This window comes from Canis lupus (genome assembly GCF_048164855.1).
Source record: "Canis lupus baileyi chromosome 15 unlocalized genomic scaffold, mCanLup2.hap1 SUPER_15_unloc_1, whole genome shotgun sequence".
Lineage (NCBI taxonomy): Eukaryota > Metazoa > Chordata > Mammalia > Carnivora > Canidae > Canis > Canis lupus.
Genome location: NW_027326420.1, coordinates 343363 through 363794, shown reverse-complemented (window position 1 = coordinate 363794; position 20432 = coordinate 343363). Strand labels below are relative to the sequence as shown.

Here is a 20432-nt window from a genome sequence, read left to right as displayed (position 1 = left end):
TGGACGTAAGGTTTCTAAAGTTTTAGTGTCTTTGGCTACTATTCTAAGTGTGAAAATCGGTCAGAAAGAATTGTTATCATAAATAGTACTAATATAAATGTCACAGAAAATACGTAACTGAGACAGACCGAGGCATGTGTGAGTGGGCGGGCTCTGGCTCCTGACTCAGCACTGTGACTTTGTAGATAGTGTGTGTGAATTATTTCCCGGGATTCTTTTCTTCTTTTCTTTTTTTTTTTTTTAAGCCAAACCTGAGGTAATTCCATGCTTAGAGACAGTATAGGTCTTTGCCGTGAGCTTTCTGCCTTGGTGAGTTGAGTTTCCGCTGTCTGCAGCCTTTCTTTCCTGTTCTCTTTGTGCGTGGCTCCCAGTCAGCTTGACGCCCTTCCCTGATGATCCTTCGGGATTGAGGAGGCAGGATCTCTCAGCAGGAACCGCCACCACTCTCACCATCCCATCGTCACTGTCCCTGAATTTAGGACAGATGAATTTAGGCCAGGTGGCGTGTGTCTGCTGTCATGCTCCTCTTTTTATGGAAATGAACGCAAAGAAGGAAAGACTGGATGTTCTGTCCCAGGCTCAGTGACGCCTTGACTTTAGAAAGGCTTTGCGGTTAACAGGGGATTCTGTGGTGTTCCAGTGCCTTTTACCACTCACTCTGGAGCACAGTACAGGAGGAGCAAGGAGGAGGCCTTCGTTCTGGTAAGTGACAGAAAAGCGGCGGTGGGGTAGGATGTGATGAGGGCGAAATGGCATCGGGTGCTACCTCAGGAGCTTTCGTCAGCTTTCGGGGACAGGAAGGACTAGCTGAGCCAGGGATCAGGAATCGACAGCTGTAAACCATCTGGACCTAACTGCTGTCTTTCAAAATTCTTCACGTGCCCTCGGAGTGTGTGGAGGTCATGGTCTGAGTCGGAAGGTGGTGGCAGATGGACATGTAAGCGCACACGTGTTTTCATTCTGCCTCTTGAATGTGGGAGTTGGTGTCTTTCTGCAGTTTGGGATCCTTGGCTGTTCTCTCTCTGGACGTTGCTTCTGTCTCTGTCCCTCTTTTCCTGGGACCTCAAGTAAAGTATCATGGGCCTTTTGCTGTGGACCGTGTGTCTTCTGTTCTTTTCATTGCTTCTTCTGCCTACTCTCCAGTTTTGGTATTGCCTGTGTGCTCTGTCTCAGAACCCACGAATCTTGTCCTTTCCTATGCCATCCGAGTTTTCTGTTAAGCCATCAATGAATGTTTGATGAAAGATAGTTTATTTTATCAACCTAGAATATCCATGTGATTTCTTCATATGCATTACACTCTCCTCATTCAGTTCTCCATCTGTTGCATCCACTTCTGTCCATCTTGTTACCTGTTTTTCTTACCAAGATGATCTTACTTACTTCACAGTCTTTGCTTATTTTTATTCTGAATTATTGGTTGCATTTTCCTTCCCGTGTACGTTTCTGGTAACTCTTTGGATGTGTGCCTAACACGGTGAATGAAAGAACATCGAGGGCCAGATGGTTTATTTGGTTGGTCGATAGTCCCTTCTTCTCTTTGGTGCATCGAGCTGGCCTTCGGTGCCCCTGTAATTTGTCCCTGTTTTTCCCCTGTGGACAGTCTGTGTTTTGACTGAGACCCACTAGTCAGAAGCAGGCTCTTTGTCCTCAGCACTGGAAGGCCTCACAAGCACTACGCTAGTCCTTTCAGGGATTTGGAGCGTCATACTTAGTCTTCTGCCCCATGCAGCTCAGTCGTCTGGCAGCACCCCGGTGGGTGGGTCTGTGTTTGTGGGAGACCCGTTCTCGCTAGCAGAGGCTCATCCCGTAGGTACTGTGAAGCCACGGTAACCTTCGCTCGGTCCCGTCCCCTTCACCTCCCACCTTGCCAAAGCACAGGTCCTGTGGGAACGTCAGCCTTGCATCTGGGCCTCCTTGAGTTTCCAGTGTGTCACTGTATGGTGGTGGTGTCCTCTTATCCCAGTGGAGCTGATGTCCTGAGCTGGAATCGGCAAGTGGCCTGGGGACAAAATGGTGCCCCATCATCAGCCTCCCCAGTGAAGGGCTCTCTGTCCTCTGCACGGATCCTTTACCTAGCTCTGGTCATCTGACAGCTTCCTGACTATCGCCAGGAGCACGTCTGTGCGTAACCAGCCTTTTCTGGTTGTTGGGATGGAGGCTTCAGCTTGCACCATGTATGTATGTATGTATGTATCTTCTCAGGAAGGAGAAGTCCCTGATTTAATAAACAGCTTAGAAATTGTGATGTGTTAATACCTTAAAGATGGTGGTGAGCAAGTTCTTGGTAACTGATGGTGCACATAGCGAGTGCCCCATTACTGCTTTTTAAATTGGATGCAGAGTTCTTTGTTCACTGTACACAAGAATGTGTGATTTTTTTCATTCTTTTTTTTAGATTGTATTCAAATTCAAGTTAGTTAACATATAGTGTAGTATGAGATTCAGGGGTAGAATGGAGTGATTGATCGGTTGCATATAACACGTAGTGCTCATCACTTCACATGCCCTCCTTAATGCCCATCCCCCAGCTACCCCATCCACCACCCACCTCCCCTCCAGTGACTCTCACTCTGTTTCCTACGATTAAGAGTCTCTTATAGTTTGCCTCCCGCTCTGTTTTTATCTCATTGTATTTTTCCTTCTCTTCCCCATGCCCATCAGTTTCGTTTCTTAAATTCCACATATGAGTGACCCAGAGGGCTGACACACCCAGCCAGAGAAGCAGGGCGCCCGGGGCGCAGGGCAGCCCTGAGCCAGCAGGTTTCCCGGGACTTTACAGCAGCTGCTGTGGGAGGCTGAGGTGGGGAGCGCGGGGAGGCAGGAGGCGGGGCCGAGTCCTGGCACCTTCCCCACCAGAGGCCGTCTCCCTACATGCAACAGCGGGCTGCCCCCAAACCCTACACGCAACATGTTCGCCAGATGCCCAACCGCCTGGGGGTTGAAATGGCAGGGGTCCGGAGCACTCTGGGTGAAAGAGGACCCAAGAGCTGTGTGGGGCCCCGCCTGGCCCCTCTCACACAGCCCTGTGGCTGCTTATGCAGCAGAGCTCCTCTTCACTGGGGACCCGCCGGCCTGGGGTCTCCTGTCCTGGGCCCCCCAGACCACTGGACAGGTGACAGGTGGCCCCCGGGGCTCCTACGCCTTTAAGCTCGAGCACGAGCTCCTGTTGGCAGCCCCTCCGTGGCACCTGCCAACCCAGACCCTCTGCGGGCCAGGCACATGGTGGAGGGCTCCTAGGCCCCTGCTGCAGGCTGCCAGGAGACCCCACCCAGGCCACGCGATGGCCCCCACCTGGGCAGTTTCCCAACCACCTACCTTGCAGGAGAGCCTGCCCCAGACCGCCAGCCGCCCCACCGCTATACCCACACCAGGACCCCTCCTCGGAGAGAAGAACCTGGGCTGTTGGGGATCGGTCGGCAAAAGACGCCAGGGGCCTACCCCCTGACCTGCAGAGCGTCTGCCGGTACCAAGCCTGTGCCACATGGATGGCAGAGGCAGGGAGGCCCCACTGGTGCAGCATGCGGGGGGGGGGGGGGCGGGGAGGTCCAACACCAGCCTCAGGGTCATGCCTTCCTCTGTCGCCCTCACACCATGTTTGCATCAAAACGTCCCCGAGTGCATCCGGCTCTGGCTAAACAGCGTGGGAAGCAGCATGACGGAGAAGGTGGGAGGCCCGGCCTGGTTTCGTCCTCCATGCTAGCCAGACAGGAGACCACCCAGCCGGGACAGCCCCGCCAGGCTGCTGTACCTGCCGGCCTGGCGGGGTGACACTCACCACGTGCCTCCCAGCGTGGGCTCCAGTGTCCATGGGCCTGGTCCCCTCAGGGCAAGGGGAACACACAAGGCCATACCCAGGTCCGAGCTCAGCGGCAGAGGGCAGGCCAGGGCAGCTGTCAGGCTGCATGCAAGCCGACCTCTGGAGGCCATCCAGCCCTCAAGAATCACATCCAGGAAAGGAACTAGGCGGGGGGAAGGGGAGGTGTGCGGGGGGGTGGGGGTGATGGGGTGCCGGGCACTGATGGGGGCACTTGATGGGGTGAGCACTGGGTCTTATTCTATACGTTGGCAAATTGAACACCAATAAAAAGTCAATTACAAAGGAAAAAAAAAAGGAACTGACACATGTTTCCTAACTGATGGGAATGCTAAATCCCAGTTAGATATTAGCAAAAATTAGAGATATAACATTTTTCCCATCGATGTTCCAAGAAAAAAAAAAAAAAAGAATCACACCCAGGGAGAGCACCAGGGGCTTGAGCAGACGGCTGAGCAGGGAGCAGCGCGTGAAATGACGGTGTTACCCCCCCACACCCACCAAGGCTGGGACAGGTGCCAGCGGGAGGCCCACGGGAGCGCCGCCTGCCTGTGGGGCAGACCCGGGTGGCTGTGGGTCTGTCCTCAGGTGGGCAGTCCTGGGCTCACTCCTCTCCACACCGCAACTGCCGCCTCCCAGACATTCCTTTCTACGTAGAACATGGATACTGTTCTCCCTCCCACACGTTTTGGGGCAAACTGTTGAAAGATGGGGCCTCTCCTCCCTGCAGATAATCTCTGGTCCTGGGCACTTGTGCGCTAATGCCACCACGCATCCTCCATTGACTCGAGAAGCGTCGCCAGAGCCTGCCCAGAAGCACGGTCCCCGGGACTGGAGTGTGGCCGACGTGCTGTGCCCGGGAGGGTGCAGGCAGATGGGTGAGCCCAGCACCGCAGGGCAAGACTCGCTCCACGGGGTGCCGGCATGGGGGGTGTCCTCTGGCTGAAGCTTCGGGATCCTGTGCTCACTTCAGCTTTTCAGAACCTGCTGGAGACCCATGTCAGCTCTGCAACGAAAATCCTTTTTTCTTGAAAGCTCATCAGATTTCTGAAAACCACAGGTTAGAGCAGACACAGTTCAGAAGACACTGAGGAATTCCCTACTTTGGCGTCTGCTTTGTCCGTGAGCCAGGGACCTCGTGGCTGGAGTTCCGGAAACGCACACACGCAGAGAATTCTCGGAAGCAAGTGACACACACGGACGCCGAAGTGCTTAAATACAGATTTATTGCAAACCGACACTGGAGAGGGGGCTTCGCGGGCGGGCACCCTGGTCTCCGCGGACCTCGGCTGACGGAGCTCAGTGGCCAATCTGCGGCGGCCGGTCTGGAGAGACAAAACACGCAGGCTGCACCGGCTCCAGGGCCCAGGCCGGCAGCAATGGGCAGAGGACACCCACGAGGACGGCCCGCCATCGGCCGCATGGCCCCGTGCCCCAGCCCGCCACTCTGACCCTGGTGAGCCGCTGCCACAGCAGGCGGGGTGGGCCGAAACGCAACACTGAAAACGACGTCAGATAGAGAAGACGACAGACCATGGAGTCCATGGCTCTCCAGTCTCCCGAGTAGCTGGGGTACCGTGCACGTCCCACGTCGTCACACCAGAGACCCCGACGACACCATCGAGGCCAGTTCTCACGCACGTGCGTGCCATAAGAACCCTGGGACATGGGACAGGTGTGCAAATCCTGGGGACCTTGAGGATGGGCCTCAGCAGCTCCAGCAACAGGCTGCGGCCCAACTATGGGGGCAGAGCTCTGCGCCCCCTTGGCGACGCTCCTCCCAGCCATCTGGTGTCTGCAGCTCCTTCGAAAGCACGAGAGCCACCCGATGCTTCCCAGGGGCTGCTTCGGACATACTCAGGAATCCCCACGCGTTTCTGGCCACCGGGATCCACAAACCTACCCCACACGACTGACGAGTCAGCTCCCGCCTACTCAAGCCGTTTGAAGGGGGCCGTTTCTGGAGGAACCATCGCCTAGAAAGGAGTCCTCTGCAGCCCCCAGGACAGCCCCGGAGGGAAGGTCCCAGGAAACCTGCCAGCTCACAGCCCCACAGAGCAGCGGGCACGCGGCCTGCGGGCCTGGGGTAGCTCAGGCCCCACGGGCAGAGCAGAGGCAGGAGCAAAGACCGCGGCTGTGTCCTCCGAGGGCACCCGGTGGGCTCCCCGAAAGGACCAGGCCCCACAGACGATGTGGGAGGACAGTTCCTGCTGCGTCTGTGGCCTACTCGGGAAGGTGTCCCCACATCCGGCAGCGCCGACCAAGAGCCCAGTCTGGTCTCCCCGACGGGCCTGAGCAGCCGGCAGATGCACGCACACACACGCCAAGTGAAAGTGCAAGCATGGGTGTGCAAGAGAGATGAAGGCGAGGGCCCCCCGCGCCCCCCTCGGCAGCAGCCGGCCTATTACCCGCTCCGCGGGCCCAGCACGAGCAAAGGAAACAGAGCCCACGCAGCAGCAGCAGGACGAGAGCGGGTGGCCGGCATCTCGCTCGCCCCACGCTGCTCCCGACAGGGTGGAGACGCAGGGCCGTGCGCCGCGGGTTCACTCTTCTTTTTAAAACGATTTTTTTTATTGGAGTTCGGTTTGCCGTCATGTAGCATAACACCCAGTACTCATCCCACCAAGTGCCCCCCTCAGTTCCAATCACCCAGTCACCCCAACCCCCACCCACTTCCCCTTCCACTACCCCTTGTTCTTTTCCCAGAGTCACGTGTCTCTCATGTTTTGTCACCCTCACTGATATTTTCACTCATTGTCTCTCCTTTCCCTTTATTCCCTGTCACTAATTTTTATATTCCCCAAATGAATGAGACCATATAATGTTTGGCCTTTTCACATTGACTTATTTCACTCAACATAATACCCTCTAGGTCCCTCCACGTCGAAGCAAATAGGGGGTATTTGTCATTTCTCTTGGCTGAGGAATACTCCATTACATAGGTAGAACACATCTTTATGCGTTCGTCTGTCGATGGGCACCGAGGCTCCTTCCACAGTGTGGCTATTGTGGACATTGCCGCTATAATCATCGGGGTGCAGGGGTCCCGGCGTTTCACTGCATCCGTATCTTTGGGGTAAATCACCAGCAGTGGGATTGCTGGCTCTCCCCGCAGCTCTATTTTGAACTCTTTGAGGACGCTCCACACAGTTTTCCAGAGTGGCTGCCCCAGTTCACATTCCCACCAACAGTGCAGGAGGGTCCCCCTTTCTCCACATCGTCTCCAACATTTGTTGTTTCCTGTCTTCTTAACGTTCACGATTCTCACTGGTGTGAGGTGGTATCTCATTGTGGTTTTGCGTTTTGTTTCCCTGATGGCCAGTGATGCGGAGCATTGTCTCATGTGCTTGGTGGCCACGTCTGTGTCTTCCTCTGTGGCATTTCTGTTCATGTCTTTTGCCCATTTCATGATTGGATTGTTGGTTTCTTTGCTGTAGAGTTGAATGAGTTCTCTAGAGATCTTGGACACTGGCCCTTTATCTGACGGGTCATTTACAAATATGTTCTCCCATTCTGTGGGTTGTCTTTTAGTTTTGTTGAGCGTTTCTTTTGCTGTGCGGAAACTCCTCATCTTGATGAAGTCCCAGTGATTCATTTTTGCTTTTGTTTCTCTGGCCTTCATGGATGTATCTTGTAAGAAGTTGCTGTGGCCAAGTTCAAGAAGGGTGTTGCCTGTGTTCTCCTCTAGGAGTTTGATGGCTTCTTGTCTCACATTTAGATCTTTCATCCATTTTGAGTTTCTCTTTGTGTGCGGTGGTGTGAGAGAATGGTCCAGTTTCATTCCTCTGCGTGTGGCTGTCCAACGTGCCCAGCAGCCTTTAGTTAAGAGACTGTCTTTGTTCCAGTGGATGGTGTTTCTTGCTTTCTCGAATATTAGTTGACCATAGAGTTGAGGGTCCACTTCTGGATTCTCTGTTCTGTTCTGTTGATCTGTGTGTCTGTTTTTGTGCCAGTACCACACTGTCTTGATGAGCACAGCTTTGTGGCACAACTTGACATCCAACATTGTGATGCTCCGGCTCTGGTTTTCTTTTTTCATATTCCCCTGCTACTTGGGGTCTTTTCTGATTCCACACTAATCTTCAGATGATTTGTTCCAACTCTCTGAGGAAAGTCCATGGTATTTCGATAGGGATTGCCTTCCATGTGTAAATTGCCCTGGGTCACGTGGTCGTTTTCCCAATACATGAATTCTTCCAATCCAGGAGCACAGAATAGTTTTCCATCTCTCTGTGTCTTCCTCAGTTTCTTTCAGACGTGTTCTGTAGTTTTTCGGGTAGGGATCCTTTACCGCTCTGCTTAGATGTATTCCTAGGTATCTCACGCTTTTGGGTGCAGTTGTCAATGGGACCGACTCCTTCATTTCTCTTTCTTCAGTCTCATTGTTAGCGTATAGAAATGCCACTGATTTCTGGGCATTGATTTGGTATCCTGCCACGCCGCCGAATTTCCCGTATGAGTTCTAGCAATCTTGGGGTGGAGTCTTTTGGTTTTCTAGGTACAGTATCAGGTCATCTGCGAAGAGGGAGAGTTTGACCTCTTCTTTGCCAATTTGAATGCCTTTTATTTCTTTTCGCTGCCTGATTGCTGAAGCTAGGACTTGTAGTATGTTGAGTAGCCGTGGTGGGAGTGTACGTCCCTGTCGTGTTCCTGATCTTCGGGGAGAGGCTCCCAGTGTTTCCCCATCGGGAATGATATTTGCTATGGGCTTTTCGTAGATGGGTTTGAAGATGATGTGGAATGTTCCGTCTATCACTACAGTCTCAAGAGTTTTGATCAGGAATGGATGCTGTATTTTGTCAAATGCTTTCTCTGCATCTATTGAGAGGATCATCTGGTTCTGGTTTTTTCTCTTGTTGACTGCTTTACGAGTGTTGAACAAGCCTTCCACACATGCGCACACTTACGCTCACATCCACACACGCATCCACACGCATCCACACATGTGCAGTTACGCACACATCCACGCATATATGCACACACCCGACGTTTGCGTGCATATGTTCACGTATCCCCACATACATGTACGCACATGCACACACTCACGTACAGACACTGGCATGCACAGAGTCCACACGAATGCAAATCCACACGCGTAGACACACACAGGCATGGACACTTGCACACATGCTCCACATAGACACATACACGTGTGTACAGACACACATGCACACGTTTCCGCACATGTGGCCCACACACACGCATACCACGCATGTGCACGTACGTATACACGCAGACGTGGATCTCCCACAGACAAGTCCATCCAGATACGCACACACAATCTAAGCACACGTACGTCATCTGCTTCTAAACCACAACCTACCTTCACCGTAAACACTAGGTATCGTTATAGTACCTATAAATAAACACACGCGTATGCATGTTTTAGAAGGACAGCCCGTACCCCACGCCCTGCGTCTGCCATAGAGTGGGCTCTCACGTACGGAGCAATCCCACCCGCCACCCCACAGAAACAAGGCTCAGCACCGACGCTGCGGGGAAGCCTCGCCTGGGGCTCCCAGCCCACCCGGCACCCCTGACGGGGATGAGCCCGGGGACTCCGGGCAGTGCGCAACGGTCCGGCTCGCCGTCTGGGTGGGGGTGGGTGGTCCCGCGGCCCCAGCAGGCTGTGGCAGGGGCCGGGCAGGGGGCCCCCCAGGTTCACAGCCGAGCTGCTGGCCAGGGTTACCGTGACGACCACTGTCATGGGGACACCCTCGGGTCCGCGGAGCTTTAGCCTCTGGCCGGCGGGTCAGGGCCCACCACACCTGCGCCAGGGCCGGTCAGGACCTGCCTCACCACCCCCCCACCACCCCGGCTCCAAGGGAGTGGATTCCAGCTGGATCCCACCCAACCTCCCCCCCACAGGTGAAACCCCCGCCCTCCGTGCCGGCCTTGGAGCAGCTCAGCCCCTGCAGGGCAACAAACCTGCGGGGCGAGCTCTGCAGCTCGCCCTGCCCCCTCCCAGCCCTACAGTGTCACCTGGGCACACCATCTGACCAACGGGGAGACTGACGCTGGGGCCACAGAAGGTGGCAGGTCCTCCCCTTCCAAGTCTACGGAGTCCCCACTGCCGTTGCCCTGTCTCCTCTTCCTGAGGCCCCTGAGCATCTCCACCCCGAGCTCCGTGCTCCCCGCTGGGTGCTCCCGGCCCTGCACCCCGGGCCCACACTCCGCTGTCTGCACCCCCCACCCGGCCCCATGCCCCCAGCTGTGCTCCCCACACCGTGTCCCCCGCTGGCCCCGTGCCCCTGCAGGTGAGAGCCCCCCGCATCCCCCTCGGCAGCTGACACACCGACCTGCGGTTCTTCCTCTCGTCTGAGGACAACACGCTTCTCCGGGCCCCTGCTGTCCCAGCCTGCTCTGCGCCGTCCGCAGGCAACACCCCGGGAAAGGCCCCCGCCTCCTTGGCTCCCCCAGCCCACCCACCCTCGCGGCGGCCCAGGCTCTGCCCAGGTCAGGTCCCAGCACCCAGCACCCCGCCCCTTGGGCCCGTGCCCATGTCTGGGGCCTCTCCACCGACAGCACCACCCCACCCGCGTCCCCCGTGCCTCTGCACTCCACCTGGGACCCCAGACCCGGGCCAAGGAGCCACACCTCCAGCCTGGCCCCGCCCCAGCCCGCTGCACCCCTCCCGCCCCGCTCGGGACAGACCCCCGAAGGACCCCCGACCCCTCCCGCTGCTCCCCCCAACAGACCCCTGAGCCTGGGATGAGCCACTCCCAAAACGGGCACCCTGGTGTTTGCTGAATGAATAAGGAAGGGCACGTGGGTGGCAAGGGGTAGATGTGCGCCACCGCCTGCTCCTTGCTGTCCCGGATGAGACCCCACGAGACGTTTCCCAGTCCTCACATCTGCGGTCAGGTGGGTGGGGGGGCAGGGACCCCAGCTGTCCCATGACCCACAGGACATACAGACGCAAGGCCTGGAGGCAGCCTGACGTCTGAAGTGACGAGCTTCTGGAGCATGCTGAGCCTGGGGGAAGGCCGGGGGGCACCACGGGGGTATGGGGACACGGCCTGCACACACGTGCATATGCGGACAAGGTCTCTGAGCCCCGGGAACGGCACTGGGGGAGGGGACAGGCCCGCATCCCTCCCAGGCACTGTCTCCCGCAGGACTGCAAAGCCAAGGAGCCTCTGAGTCCACCCGCACCCCAACCCTGCCTACGTGGGCCGCAAGGACAATCCCAGAAGAGCTCTAGGCCTGTGCCTGCTCGTCAGGGTCTGCCGGCGGCCCGAGGCCTCTCCTGGCTCCTGAAAGCACCAGCACCCCATGGCCCTTCCTCACTGGCGGGGGTCGGGCAGGGTCGGCGTGGAACTATCCCCAGTGCTCTTCCTGACACTCCTGATCCCCTGGGTCACAGGTGGGAGAAAATATGGTCCCTGTGCTCAGCCCACACCCAACCCGGGCTCCCGGCAACCCCGCCTGGCCTCCCTTACAAACGTGAGACGGAGGTTGGGCTGAGGAGCGTGGGCGGGCTCTCACAGCTGGTGCGTGAGCAGACTTGGGCCTGTGTGGTCTGGGCCCAGACCCCTCACTGTGCTCTCCCGCTGGGCCCTGCTTCCAGTGAATCCTCTGGACGATCACTGGCCGCGAAGTCAGAGGCCCGGGTTCAAATCCAGCTCTGCCCACTGCCAAGGGACCCCATGCAAATGGGACCACCACCCTCACCTGCAGGGTGCTGACGTGGGTAACACCCCGCCGTCCCCGTCTCCCTGCCACTCACTTCTCAGTGAGTGAAAAAACCAAGGAACTGCTCCACCACAAACACCATCTCCTTCCATAATCAGGGTGTCACCAGCCGGAATCAAATCTGTAGACATACACCCCCCATTCAAAACATCCCTGCATCCATCCACCCACTCACCCAGCCATGGACTCATCCAGCCAGGGTCTTACCTACTCGCCCACCCACCCATCCACCCACTCACCCATCCCCCACTCACCCATCCATCCACCCACCCATGCATCCACTCGCCCATCCATCCACTTCCCCATCCAATCCATCCATCCACGCATACATACATCATCTACCCACTCACCTATCCATATCATCCATCTATGCCCTCCCACCCATCCATCCCCATGCACCCAACCATCAACCCACCGACCCATCCATCCGCACCCACCCATCCACCCGTGCACCTATCTATCCGCCATCCATCCTTGCATCCGTCCATCCACTCAAGCACAACAGGAGCAAGGCTTTGAATCTGAGTCCACTCCAGGATGGGCTGGCAGGGCCTCCTCGCCTCAGACGGGCCAGGTGGCTCCAGGAGTCCCGGGAACCTCAAAGGACAAGGGTGACAACTGAACATCGACGTCAAAGCACTTCTGGAGGGGACGACGCATGCGAGATCTCTGGCTCGGAGGCACACGGGGCCCACCCCAGTCCACACGGCGCAGCCACGCACATCCGCTACAGAGAAGACCCCTCCGTCAGATAGAAGCTGAGGCCACAGTCAGGGGATGATCTGTCCGAGGCGAAGCTGAATTACGCAGAGTGGGAGCAGCGCAGAGCTCACCGCCCGCCCCGCGTGGGCACCACACCGACACCTGTGCGAAGCGTCCCGGGCCTGTGTGAAGGGGTAACGGACGTGGATCAGGGGGAAGCCGCCCCTGGCCGGGGAGGCAGCGCCACTGTGAAGGACCAGACTGAAAGCCGTGAGCCGGGGCACCTGCCTGCTGCAGGAAAAGCAGCCACAGCGCTGCCGCGTCTCCTGCCCTCGCACCTGACCGCAGAGGACCAGAAGCGTGCTCTTGCGCTGCCTCGGCTTCCAGGAAGCCCCATTCCTGCTCCCGGCAGCTCCACTGAGCGCTTGGCTCATCAGCGGGGCACGCAGGCTGGAGGTGCAAGGGCCACACGCAAGGCCAGAGCGGCGGGGAAAGCCGCCCAGGGCGCCTCCTGCATGGCTGCGAGGCGCGGGAATGGGTCGAAGCAGACCCCTGCCCCATGGACCTGGGCAGATGCCACTGGGACAGGCATGGGGCGGGGGTGGGTGGGGGGTCACCTGGAGACAAGGATGTGTGGCTGGGCAGGCGCACGGCCCTCTGCCCCCAGGTGAGCAGCCAATCCCCGCCCCACAGCGGGCCCCAGGTCCTCACGCTGCCCTGGGGCTCCCGGACAGGGGCCGGGCGCCTTCCCCTTGCTGCTGCAGCACGGGCTCCCTGCCCCCGGGGTCATGCCCCGTCTGACGCACACCTACTCCAGAAGCCACGGGCTGCACCACGCACAGAGTGACGCCGGCCGTGCCGACCACAGGCATCACCTTGAACCTCACAGCCACTGACAAGTTTTGAGACGGAGAACTCAACCACAGAACACGCTTTCAAAGCCAGGAGCCAGGGTTCGAGGAGCGGCAGGAGGGCGGGCCGCCCCCAGGAGGCCGGGCAGGGGCAGCAGAGCCAGCACCCTGCCAGCCCGGAGCGGCGGGAGTGTCTGCAGACCCACTGGGGACACGGCGACCCGGGAATGCAGGGGGCCAGGCGCCACCGCGTCCAGATTGCGCAGAGCCTGAGGCACAGCCTGCCACCCCACCGCCCACACCTAGCGGCAGGATGCGGCTGTACAGAGGCTGGCACACAGCCCGAGCGCCCGCCCCAGGCCCCGCACAGCCACCTCCGGATCCAGGCACCGGGCGGGCCTTGGGGTCCCACGGCTCCAGGGTGGCCAGGCTCATTGCCAGCGGGGGGCTGGCCTTGGCCTCACCCTCCCCTCGTCCTCCGTCCAGGACAAGAGTGGAGGCTGGGAGGAGGGGGGCCAGGCCCGAAGGTGAGGGGTACCCGGCGGTGGAGGAGGCACTGCCCAGAAGTGGGAGCAGGTGCTCTCAGGACAAGGGGACTGGGGATAAGGACCCAGCGGCAGGTTCTGGGGCATCAGGAAGTGCAGAGGGCGCGGGACTACGCGAATGTAAGCCGGGGGTCCAGGCTCCTGAGCTTTAGTGAGGGGTCTACACGGCAGCAGAGGCCCTGGCCGTGGGCTGGGCACGAGGTCTGGAGAAGCTCAGCGTGGGTGGAGGGAGCTGGGGCCGGCACCCACCAGGAGGGGGTGGGCTGCAGCTGCTGTGAGCTTCCCAGAGATGAAGGTGACCACAGGCTGCAGGGTCAGGGGTGGGAGAGGGGGAGGCGTCACTGGCCGAGGTCCCGCGCTGGGCCCCTTCCCAAGAGGCCCGGCCCCTGTGCCCACGGGGACGGGGACGGGCTGTTCGCACACGGGGAGAGGCGGCAAGGGCCGAGGTCACCAGGTGGGCTCTCAGGACAGGTGAGCGAGACGCCATCCGGATTGAAGGGCCATGTCCGAGGGGAAGAGCCCAGCCCGGGGAGCCCCAGGCTGCTTCAGAAGGGGCCCCGGGTGCCGCCACGGACGACAGGGGCCACGCACATGACCAGCCCAGCCTCCCCGGGGGCCGCACTCGGGCTTTACAGTGGGGCGGGGACCCGGGAAGGAAGCTCCCAGATGGCCGCGTGCATTCTCAGAGGGGCCCCTCGGAAGGGGAAATGGAACACAGAAAATAACCCCAACTGAGGAGCACCTCAAAGCTTTGCCGGCCGCAGCCCCCGCCCCGTGATCACTCCCCCTCACCGTCTGGTCACCGCGCCCCACGTCCGTGGACTCCAGGAGGGCATCCCCGTCCCTCGGAGGCCGGGGCCGGCCCACGTCTCCAGGCTGACCTCTCCCCTGTCCCATCTCCCCATCGGGGCCCCGGGGGCGCACACACGTGCTCGTGCCCCCGCCAGGCCTGCAGCGTGCCGCTCTCCCTCGGGACGGCGCCTCCCACAGCGGCCTCAGCCTCAAGGGTGTCCCCCTGACCACTGGGCAGCCTCCTGACCCCAAGCCCGAAGCACCCCAAGATCCCCCTGTTCAGCACTCAAACCTCTGTGCAGAACGCCCGGGTGCCATCCAGCCGCCCCCGTGCCGCCCAGCACAGGGCATCGGCAGCTCGGCCACCGCCGAAGAGGGGGAGCCCTGCCCACACACGAGAACCCCCACCTCACCGGGCGCACCCCCTGCGCCAAATCAACGCCCCGCCCGGGCCTCGCCAAGTCCCGTGTTTCTGGTCGGGGACCCCTGACGGCGCCCGCACTGGGACCCACCCAGTCCTGCCTGCGGGTGCGGGGTGCTCCCCGCGGGGTGCTGCCTTTCCCACGTTGCTCACGGACGTGTTTCCTAACGCGACCGCTTGCCACCCTCTCTGTGGTGGAATTAAGAAAAGCGTTCTGGGACGAGCATCCCCTGAAGGAGGAAAAGCTGAGAGGACAGGGACAGGTATCGGGGCCGCCTCTGGCCCCAAGAAAGCGCCCTGCTGGCCGCGCTCTGGCGAGTTTCCGTAGCAAAAGCAAAACAATAAAGGGTTTCTTAACTACAGATTCAGGACAGGGTGGGGCGGGGGCCTGTGAGCTTCTGCTGTCGGGTTTCCCACACGTGATGCTGAGGACCCCGGCCGTGGCCACCACCGTGAGCAGCCCGTGCCCAGGGGCCCGGCGAGCCACCGCGCCGTTTCCTGTGCACCCTGGTGGCTCTGCCGGGGCGGCTCCTGGCGTGAGGGCCTCCCTGCCCCGCTGCAGCTCCCGGGCCTCCACGCGTGTCCCCGCCGGGCCGTGGAATCGCAGCCGCCGACCGCAGCCCTGGGACGTCTCCAGGCCTCCGCGTACCTTCGGGCCGTGCCAGCGAAGGCAGCCACAGAGGCGCTCTCCAGCCCCTGCCGGCAGCGCCCCCAGGCAGCGAGTCCCCGCAGCCCCCCGCGGCGCAGTCAGCCAGAGGGACGCCCCGGAGGTCAGCAACACCTGCTTCCAAGTAAGGATCCGGACCTTCTGACGTGCACGGCCCGGACGCACGGTTCCCGGAGCCCCCTCGAGCAAGCGTGCGGTGCAGATGTGCGAGGCAGCCCCCGAAGAGCCCATGGTCACCCGGACACAGGGCCCTAGGGAGACTGCTGGGGGGCGGCCCCCCGAGGCCATGGGCGCCAGAGGGCCGGGGCAGGACGCAGGCCTGGCTGCCGGCCACGCTCTCCTCTCCCGGGCGTCGGGCCTCACGTCCGCACACTGGGGCACACGGTGCCAACCAAGAGGCTGGTCCGTGCCTCGGAGGTGGCCTCGCTCCTGGAGGCCGGGGTCCGCGTCACCTGAGGAGACGCCCGCTTGGCCCCGCAAAAGCACCACCAGTGCCACTGCACGCCCAGGAGCGCACGCCCACGCACACCTGCTCTGCCGCACGACGCCAGGAGGAGGAGGGCTCCCGACCCTTCCTGTGACCCCGCCACGCCCCGGGCGAACGGCCCCTGTCCTCAGATCCCCCGCCTGGATGGACACCCTGTTCCTGTGTGCAGGGGATCCTCTCACAGACGTCCTGTCCTCCCACCCCACAGGTCCTTCCATGGGCGCCCCATCCCCCCTCTGCCCCAGGGTCCCTCCATGGGTGCCCCATCACCCTTCCACCCCTGGGTCTCTCCATGGGCACCCCAGCCCCCTCCACCCCCAGGTCCTTCCATGGGTGCCCCATCCCCCCTCCACTCCCGGGTCCCTCCATGGGCACGCCATCGCCCCTCCACCCCCAGGTCCCTCCATGGGTGCCCCGTCCCTCCTCCACTCCTGGGTCCCTCCATGGGTACCCCAACCCCCCTCCAAACCTAAATCCCTCCATGGGCGCCCTGTCCCCCCAGCCCCCGGGTCCCTCCATGGGTGCCCCGTCTCCCCCGCCCCCGGTTCCCTCCATGGGCATCCCGTCCCCCCTCCACCCCCGGGTCCCTCCATGGGCGCCCTGTCCCCTCCACCCCCAGATCCCTCCATGGGCACCCCGTCTCCCCCGCCCCCGGTTCCCTCCATGGGCGCCCCATCCCCCCTCCACCCCCAGGTCCCTCCATGGACGCCCTGTCCCCCCCCGTCCCTGGGTCCCTCCAAGGGCACTCTGTCCCCTTGTCTCCTTCTCTGGGATCTCCTCCCTGAGGATCCCTGAGCAGCTCGATCAGGACGCTGGGCCTGAGCAGCCACACTGCCCACACAGTCACCGTCACCGTGGGCCGCTCCAACCTGGTCAGGCTCCCCGTCCAGCCCTGCTCCCCACCAAGGGAAGTGCCCCTAACTGCAGACCTAGACCCAGGACAGCCATACTGCGGTCCCTCCACCCAAGCTCTCGGGCCACAGACACTGCAACAAGCCCAGAGCAAAGTGGATCCTGGGTGCTGAAAGACAGTGAGCAGCCTCAGACCCAGACATCCACACCTGCAGGTCCTGGTGGGCCTCAGGGCTCCGAATGCTACCAACACACGCACGTGTGCACGCAGCGGCCTCATAAGGACAGCACCGGGGAGCAACAAGCCCTTCTCTGATCAGCAGGGAGCCTTCCTCCGGGCCTGAGGGCAGGAGGCAGCCCGGACACCAGCAGCTCAGATCACAGCAGGTCCCGCCACCCGCAGTCCCAGAGCACAGGCTCCAGGGGCCAGGAACACAGGAGGATCCAGGGAGGGTCCTGAGGCGGGAGCGAGGGACAGCCTGCCGCCCCCTCGGCCCACACATCGGGGAGCAGAGGGTGGGAGCTTCAGGGGCACGGTACCAGGCTGGGCAGGGGTCCCGGCCCTTGTCGCTGACCCATGTTCTGCAACCCCGCCCCCCGCCCCCAGACGAAGCCCAGGCTGGTTCACTTTCTGGGCCGTCTCTGAGGCCTCTCAGGGTCACGAAGCTGGAGGGCCCGGGTCCCATATCCTTCAGGTAACAACGCGGCGACGTCAACACGGGAACGATGTGTGGGGTGCGCAGCACGTGCCTGTGTGTGTATGTGGGGGGGTGTGAAGGTGGACAAGTGTGAGGACGTGCGCGTGAAGCGTGAGGGCGTGGATGTGTCTGCAGGTGCATCTGTGGGAGGCGTCAGTGCATGTGTGCATGCGTGTACACGGGCCACAAGGGGGGCCGCACGTGCGAGCCCTACTAAGCGGGTCCTTCCTGCCTGCCTGTCCAGCCCCGTGGTGTGAACCGAGGCACCTGGAGCCAGGCAACATGGGGCCTGTCCCTCTTGCCCCGACCCGAGCTCCCTGCCTGGCAGGCAAGTGGACCACCTCAGCCCTGAGGCCACGGACACAGGCCTCCTCGTGGCTGCCACCGCGGGGCACCCAGGCCGCACTGCAGGAGGGGGAGAGCGGCGACAGCACAGCCGGAGGACACAGTCTACACAGTCTGGCCACCACCAGCCAACGGGGCATCTCTTGTATCACTCGACCAAGCCCAGACACGGGGGCACTGAGTCAGAGAAAGCTGGCGGGTCACAGGCCCCGAGCAGTAACAAGACGCGGCTCTCACCTGGCCGAGCGCTGGCCCCACACCTAGGGCACAAGAAGCAGCACGCGCTCCTACAAAGCCCCGGAGCCACCCCAGAAGAAACCGAGGCACGGGGGAAGTACCCACAGCCAGGAGCTCCAGCACCCCTCCACACCGGCCCGCCACGCCGTCTGAGTCGGGAAACGGGATGAGGACGTTAAGGGCTGAATCTGCAGGGACACAGCACGGAGTGTCTGTCCCCCTGGGAGATGAGCCCTGGCCCTGGGGACCTGGGAGAGGGGACAGGAGACGGGCATCACCCAAGAACAATCGCCTCTGGGCAGGCGGCTGGGCAGCTCCCACAGCAGTTGGGGGCAGTGGCAAGCAGACACGGCCCCAAGGATGTCGCTCTGGTCTGAGCCAGGCACAGCACCCACGTCCACTCGTGTGATCCCTGCTCCCAGATGTGACCTCCCCTCCTTCAAGAGGCCAAAGTGTGTCCCCTCCGGCTCCTCTAGACCGCAGCTGCTTTCTACTAAACCCGAAAGATGCCACATCCCGGGCAGGCACTTTCCCAAGGAGGACGGGACCCCCGGCCTGGCAGTGGACATGAGGGGATGCGTGTCCCCTGCATGCAGTGGCTCCGCCCGTGCCAGGCTCCCAGGGCCCGGGTGGTTTTTCACTTATTCCTGGTGATCCCGGGGAAGACAAAGGACGTGACAGCTGGCGCCACTATTGCCACGTGTGCCTTGGACCCGAGTGTGGCTTCAAGGGGCAGCGGTCCTCAGGCGCTGTGCCCCGGATACCGGGAGGTACGGGGCAGGGGCGGTCAGGGGAGTCGGTCTTGCCCTGAGCATCATCCCAGAGCACAGGTAGGGCACGGAGGCAGCTCGGACGCAGCTCCAGCATCCGTTGGTTGACGTAGAACCTGTGGCCACGGTCCTCTCAGAAAGGACAGTGCGTGGTCCTCCCGGGAATCGACTGGGCTGGGGGCCACCCCTGAAAGCCTGCTCTGTCCCCAGGCCAGGCCGGGGAAGCAAACTGGAAACTGTCAGAGTTCAGGAACGAGGCCGAGGCTGGTAGAGACGGTGAGCGGGGACCGACGGTCCTCTCCAGGGCTCCTGGGGACGGCGGGAGGCAGAGCCTTCTGGAAGACGCCCGAGGGAGACCTCAGTGACAGATCGCTAAGGAGAAGAGTCTGGGGAAACGGGGCCTTTGCTCCCTCTCCCCGACCCCTACCGTTCGGGACACAGGGCTCTGGCCTTCCTGGTTGGGTCCCGTGATGACCCGATGAGCCCAGAGGCACGCGTGTCCACACCAACGCTGGCCGGCCTCAGCCCTCAGCGACCCCTGGGCCGCGCGCGTGACAGGCGGGGACCCATATGCTTCAATCAGGGGCTCCAGTCCGAGGCCCCGAAGCCAGGGCCACCAGGGGCAACCTAGGAGACCCACAGTGCTGCGTCCTGAAGACACAGCGGTGACCAAGTCCCACCCTGCCCACCAGGAGCCACAGCCCAGCGGGGGAAAGACAGGGACACAGGCGCAAAGCGTGCCACTGGAGGGGACAGGCAGTCAGTGAGCACGAGAGCCTCGCACGCCGGAGGCAGTGCTGGTGTGGCCCCTGAACAGAGCGGGGTCCCCTGGCTGAATGGGGACGAGGATGAGATTGTGTACGGGTTCCACTCTGATCCACTTAATCCCCGGCGCTGGGTCCCCGGGTCCCGTGTCACTATAAATAGCGAGTCTCAAGGCTTGGGCAGGGCCGGAGGGGCTTGGGCAGGGCCGGAGGCGAGGCCCGCCTCTCAGGTGGCCTCTAGTCCCCGTGGGGCTGCTCCCCAGGAGAGCGAGTACTAAGGCGGGTTTGGTGACCTACGAGGAACCTGAGCATCCCCAGTGGCCAAGCTAAGCCACGCGGACGCATTTCCGGAAAACCACAAAATACCAAAACCGGAACAGGAAGACACAGGAAACCCGAACAGGCCAATAAAGAAGAGACCGTACCTATTTCTACTCAAGCGCTTCCGAAAGATAGACAAGAGATGGAATGCTTCCAAACTCGTTCTTGGAGGCCAGCCTCACCTTATGTCCAAAAGCAGACAAAGACTCCACCCCACCCAAAAGGAGAATTATACTGCGATGTCCCGATGAACACGGATGCAAACGTCCTCAACGAGATACGAGCCAACAGTATCCAACGGTACATTGAGAAGTTACTCACCGTGACCAGGTGGCATTTATCCCCGGGACGCAAGGCGGGTTCAACACTCGGCAAGCACTCCGTGTGACTGATCAGATCTGCAAGAGAAAAAACAAGAACCAGATGATCCTCTCAAGACACACACAGAAAGCATTTGACAAAATCCAT

At 60.8% G+C, this 20432-nt stretch overlaps 1 protein-coding gene across 1 annotated transcript in view; it reads right to left on the bottom strand.

Annotated features, from left to right (window-relative positions):
• Positions 1 to 20432, bottom strand: part of LOC140629483 (transcription intermediary factor 1-alpha-like) — a 116153-nt gene that overhangs the window by 12534 nt on the left and 83187 nt on the right. Inside the window, exon 7 of the mRNA XM_072818988.1 lies at positions 20286 to 20362. The gene's annotated coding sequence lies outside the window, so the exon portion shown is untranslated. The remainder of the gene's footprint in view (positions 1 to 20285; positions 20363 to 20432) is intronic.